General features: G+C 37.7%; 1 non-coding gene across 1 annotated transcript; it reads right to left on the bottom strand.

Annotated features, from left to right (window-relative positions):
• Positions 1 to 946: 946 nt before the first annotated feature.
• Positions 947 to 1,018, bottom strand: TRNAP-AGG (transfer RNA proline (anticodon AGG)). The gene has a single exon. It is a non-coding gene; the product is annotated as a tRNA-Pro (tRNA).
• Positions 1,019 to 6,639: the final 5,621 nt, after the last annotated feature.

Raw genomic sequence — 6,639 nt, forward strand, 5'->3', positions numbered from 1 at the left:
CAGAATTTTAGCAAAAACCTCCAAGGAAGCTCACATTCAAAGAAATTAATGGGACAGAAAATTTATAGTTTATCTTTTCCGTATGTGCACGCATCTTCCTGCGATGCCACATGGAGACACCATAATAATACTCTCTGCATCGCAGAAATCGAATAGCTTTTTCTCGGAAACTATAACAGATATTGTGTGCATTGTTTTTTGTTTTTGTTAGGTAGGTAGGATTGTTGCATTTAAGAACCGTTTTACTAAATTACCGTAGTGTTAACACAAAATGAGGTATTTTATGTCCTAATGTAGGCTTTAAAGGAACAAGTTAATAAAGTTTTGCATTCGCAAAAAGATGCCCAAGAGTGCCCTTTTTCAGCCCTAATATACATTTTAGCAGTCCCGTGCAGTCGGTTTACCATTTTTTTTTTAATTTTATTGAACATACACGGATAAAAATGCGTGTTTTTCCTAACCGTTTTCCACGTTAATTATAGCTTTTTTACACAAATGAACTTATTTAATATATAAGTTTTTATATAAAAGTGATCTATACATGAAAACTATAGAGGATTTTTTCTAATTTTTAACACATTTAACACTTTTTGATTTTTATAACAAAAAGAATGATAAAATCCACAAAAACACTTACATTTTGATGCAAAATATTTGAAAGTTGAATCTTGACCATGAATTCATCTGCAACTACTGCAAATTTTAACGTTTCTTATTCACCGGAATGCAAAAATTAGGAACATATCTTTATTCGTTCATAAATTACAGAATTTTGATCAGGAAAAAAAAAACGATTCTGAACCACTTTGCGTATTTGTTGTTTGTTATTAAATGATAAAATAATTTCAGCAAATTATATATTATGAGTTATTTAGTCAAATTTTGTTAATCCAATACTCACTCAACGGAAATTTTAGCAAAAATCCAAACTTAGTCCTCTTACTCAGGGCTCGTCCGGGATTTGAACCCGGGACCTCCCGCACCCTAAGCGGAAATCATACCCCTAGACCAACGAGCCAGTTGAAAATCGCAAACAAAATATGGAGGACTTAATTCGAAGCACTGCTAATTAATCGTACACAATATAAATAGATTGTAGAATACAATAAATAATCTGATGTATATATGAACATATGTGGGCAACAATAGCATATAAGCTTATCTTCAATTGTGTACGTACAATTAGATTGAGTGATGAACCCGACTTTGTGTTCGCAAATATTCAATCGTCGTTTAGGTTTTGTCAAACTGATAAGAGATAAGTAAATCATCATCAAACATTGGATTGAGCTGGAAATGAACTGGAATGGAGTTCTTAAGGCTAACATTTTGCGCACATATCTCCTCACTACTTTAAACGATTTCGAAAACAGGTCATAAGATTGGGTCAACAATCTCAACAGATTTATACAGTTTGTTCGAAAGAAAAAAAACATTATAGTTCGAAATAGTATGAAAGGTCCACAGTTCTTTATAAATGTTAACTCTTAAAACATATTTCCAAATTCTATATAGAGAAAGAAACCACAAAGTATAAATCACGAATATAAAATGACAAAAAGAAACCATAAAAATATTTTTTTTCCATCAATCCATAGTCTTACAAAATTATTGAGTTTATCCTTGGTCATTCGCTTGGTTTCACTAGAAACGAATCATTGTCCGAATTCTTTTATATCGCCATACATCTTAATGTCGATACTCTGGGGTTTTGTAAGGGGATTTGTATGTCCTTTGTAGTTGGTTGGGAGACACACGTTTAACACCACCACACAACTTGTGTCTTGTGGGTGCGGTGTCATGTGTTTCAACGGTTACACTTTACTGATATTGTTGCTATTTTTTTTTTCTTCTTTGAGTCTCCTTTTTTGATTGCGGGGTCGAAAAAGTCGATTCCTTTTTTTATAATTCTGGCATAACATGACAGGACTCTAGCTGTTCGCTCACTTTCTTGCTGGGTCGTTCGTTTTGGGTCATATAACGCTTTTATGTCATCTGACTAAGGGTGACACTAACTCGACAGGATAACAAATCTGTTAAAATGTGACAAACGATTTTGTAACAGTTGCCAACAGTTGACATGTCCTTTTTTCCATTATTGTTATTATTATTGGTGATGTTGTTGTTGCAACTGGTGTGAGTGTGTGTGCGTGGCACATGACGAATGGCTGGCTGAGTGGAAGAACAAAAAAACGGAGAACACAAATTTATTGTAAATAGTTGACCTTTATTGACATGAAGGAAGGCTGACAGATGTAAATATAAATGTCTAATGAGGATGGAATATGAAATGAATGGGATTTTTTTTCTATAAAAGACATCTACAGGAGGTAAAGGGATTATGTTTCTTGATGTGACAAGGTGATGTTCTTCAATGATAAAATGAAGACTGGGCTAATTGACAGAATGTTTTAGATCAGAATATGTTAAGGTCCAAGTTGTTATGGAATATATTTGCATAGCCTTATCTGAGTTCCTTTTTCGTTCCAAGGTGACCTCTGGGAAAACTTAAACTATTAGTCTAACACTCAACAGGTGCCCTTATGAACTGAAAAATGTGCTTCACTTGAAAAACCCGAAGAAGAAAATAGCATTTCCTATGTTAGTGACGCCCTATACCGACAAATATCTGGTGGAATGTTTAATACCTCCAACGAATTCTAAATACCAAATTTCAGCAATTACGGTATGATATTGAGGCAACAACCTTCAAAATACCGATACCAAATTATGAAGCTCTATTTTTTGGAATAATTTTTTTGGACGATTTTTGAGCAAAAATCGGTACATTTTTTCCGTTAAAATTTTGAATTTTACAGGTCACTATTTTTGTTAAAATAGATTTTTGAAAATTCTGTTTTGCTTAAAGACAAGTTTATTAGGTTTTTAAAACGCACACCAAAATACATGAAGATCGGCCCATTTGTTTTCGAGCAAGCGTTGGCACCGCAAAAAGCTTTTAGAAAAAATGGGTTTCGCAGGTAGCCATTTACAACAAAACTGTGCAATATTTATCAACAACAAAAATTCCAAAGGTAGTTTAAGATGTGCTCTTTCATAGGAATAAATGATTTACCTAAAAATATTGGTAGTTTACTCAGAAAAAATATATGATAATTGAGTTTTTTTGGCCAGCACAACTAGGGATAACCCATTAAATATTTCGAGCTGTATCTCGATTTCAACAGACGGAGGGACATGGTTATATCGGCGAATATTTCGATGTGTTACAAACGGAATGACAAAGTTAATTATACCCTTGATATTTTGGTGAAGGGTATAAAAAATATATCGTTGAAATCAGAGCCACAAGGAATACCTTCGGTAAAACTCCTTAAACTCACTTGAAGAAACATTTGGGAGTATTTGAATGGAGGTACCCAAAGGGTGCCACCGTGGTGCAATGGTAAGCACATCCGCCTTGCACTCTGTATGCCCGTGTTAATTTCACAGGCCGAGCAAAAACATCAAACCTTCCAAACAGTGGCAAACTACATCTCAGCGTAATGTTTCCTGTGTATTCCAGCCATGTAAAACTTCACCATAAGTGGTGCCGTAAGACACGCCGTTCGGACTCCCCAATAAAAAGTAGGTCCCGTATCATAGTCTCGTATCCGAACTTGTTGTTGTTGTAATGCTTTGCTCGGTGTTATCTATCCTGGCCCTATAGGAATAGGCTGCACCATCCACTCCGTGGACCGCATTAATACGATATTGGTTTGTGGCATCCGCCAATGCATCTGTGTGGATGATATTCAAACTTGCCTGTTAGACTTGCTTATCTAGGCGTTCTCTATTATAACGTTGAACGTCACTCTCTCTCTAGATCATGAAAATTCCTCTTGGCAAAACTGGGGGTATCGACCATATGGTGATCAGGATGACTCTCGCTGTAACACTCGAGCAAGTTCTGCATCGAGGAAATGTCAATATGTTGCCGTACTGAAAGTATATTCGTTTCCTCAGGCAGATGGTCCACTGATGACATGAAAAGCCACCTGGTTGCAGTTCTCAGTGAGGTGTTCTTACAGGTTTGTAAAGGTTACTCCATTGTATTAAAAATATATTAGCTGACGCACTGGCCCAGCAAGTTCATCACAGATCGACCTATCGCGTTGTATGTGATACATATTTTATCTGCCCGCAAGTGTTGTCGGCTAGGGACTCGAGGATTCTGCTTTTACATATCAACTTTTAGCAGATAGTTGTACCAATAGTGGACGACGTGAATATTTTGTCGAATGTGACTCCTAAAATCTTGCGATAGTTAGTGGTTGGAATTCTGCCACCCTCGACCATGAAATTCAACTCAGTGCTCACATCCACAGCCCATGTAGTGAACAGAGTGGTCTGAGATTTATTGACGGATATTTGCATATTTCTAGCGTGGAAAAAGTTGGTAAGATCAAAGAAATATGAGTTCAGCCTTTCACAAATGACACCGCGGAAGGTACCTGAAGCCAAGATCGTGCAAACATCCGCATACATTACGATATCAATGCCGTCTGGAGGGAGAGGTTAAACAGTTCCGGAGATATCACCTAACATGGAGAACTCCTTTTTTCACTCTTCGAGACTTGGACTTCTTCCAGAGTTCTACGTAGGTACAACTGGCGTCCACACATATAATTAATTATCCAAGGTTTCAAACTTGGCCGGAGGTTAGTCTGCTCAATGTCCTCAAACCGTGTGGATTGCTTGACAGTATCAAAAGCTTTTGTTAAGTCGAGCGCCACCATCATTGTTCTATCACACGGCTTACTCTAGCTGAGTTCTCGACTAACATGTGTGGGGATGGGGTGCAGCGGTGTTGTCATACTGTGCTGCTTACGGAACCCATGCTGATGATCGGCAATTGGATAGCTATTTCTGACGCTGGGGAGGAGTAAAGCTTCAAGAGTCTTTGCTAAGGGCGACGAAAGCGAAATCGGTCTGTACGATATGCCTTTGCTGGCATCCCTGTTTGGCTTCAGTAGCGGAACCACCCTGCCCATTTTGCAGACTTCGGGAACGATGTGGGCGTCTAGCGACAGGTTGAGAACTTTGGTGAGATATACTCCACTCCCGGTTCATCCAGTTGTTTCAGCATTACCAGGGAGATTCCATCAGGACCCAACGGCGTTTCTGATTACATTCACAACATCGTTCATTGTAGGAAGAGTTCTAATGCGACGTAGTACTCTTCTCTTCGCAATGTCACTCCCGGGGTGCTCAAAAAACTGTGAATCCAATTAGGCTTGCGCATCTTTACGTTTCAGTCGGCGTAACGCCGCCCAATGAGACTGAGGTCCTAGCTTCCTATTTTCCAGGGTTCGAGAGGGTTTGCAGCGCTTTAGATGACTTAACCACTTGTACGGCTTATGCTCACCGGCCAATCTGTTAACTTATGCTAACTCCCCAGCTAACAATTTTTTCCGAGAAATTTTATGAATATTTTTTAGATATTTGACGATTTCACTAATATTTTTCTAGAAATTGTACCGATTTTCTAAAACTTTTTTAAGAATCTCTGCACATTTTCTGAAGAACCTTCAGAATCTCGTTCCGAATTCGTTCCGATTTCTAATCGATTTTCTAAGGGATTTTTTGTTCGATTATTGTCGAAAAAAAGTGATTTTTTATAAAATTTGCATATACAATTATTGAATTGTTTTAATATAAATGCAATATATAATAATTCAAGCTATTGTTGATAGCTTTAACATACTCGTGCACATTCTTCTACTATTAATTACAAAATGATAACAACAGGGAAAATCATTAGGACGTTTGAAATTATAATCATCCATAAATAGCGCATTAAAAGAAAATTGTTTCTGAGTGGGGATTTGTTCTGTGTTGTGTGTCAATATCAAAAGCGTCAGCGCCAATGAATTTATTCCGATTTTTTTTTCAGAAAATCTAAACTTTAATTCGAATTTTTCCAGAATATTTTTCCGAATTCGGAGCGATTTCCTTCAAAAAATCTAAATTTTCCACCGAATTTTATAGAATATTTTTCCGAATTCGGACCGAATTCGTTGCGAAACTCTAATGTTTTGTTAGAATTTTCTTAGAAGATTCATTCCGAATTCGGTGGACACGTCCATACAACTTTTGCACCGAATTCGCAAAGAATTCGGAAAAAAATTAGCTGGGTCTGGTGTCCCTGGGTTGTTATCGAGCTAATTAGCCGTTCCCGTTACCTCTGCTGCGAAATTTGGTCTAACTTCTGGTATTTGACCAGTAGGTATATGGCAAGCGGCTGCAGCAGTGATCATGTCTCGGAAGGTCCTTTCTGCTACCCGAACATCAGAAGGTTTGGACATATCTCTAAAGCGGTGATTAGTTAACTCTCTGAAACTAGGCAAATTATCTTCCACATGTTTAATGAAAGTGCGGCGTGCAGAGGTGATGGAATAAGGCGGTTGCGGATGGAGGCGATTATTGGGAAACGGTCTGACCGAAGAGAAATGACTGGTGGCCTGGTAACGTTCAGACTCGATGTTTGACTTAAGTGTTATATGTTGCATACTGTGACTCTCTCCGCTAATTCTGGTAGAGGCATGCTAACATTGATCATGCAAATTGTAGAGTATATATTCTTGATCAGCATGCAATTCCATATCGATATAGCCACGGACGGGTTGAAGTAGATGC

This window comes from Musca autumnalis, unplaced genomic scaffold (genome assembly GCF_047663935.1).
Source record: "Musca autumnalis isolate F117 unplaced genomic scaffold, ASM4766393v1 scaffold_2, whole genome shotgun sequence".
Lineage (NCBI taxonomy): Eukaryota > Metazoa > Arthropoda > Insecta > Diptera > Muscidae > Musca > Musca autumnalis.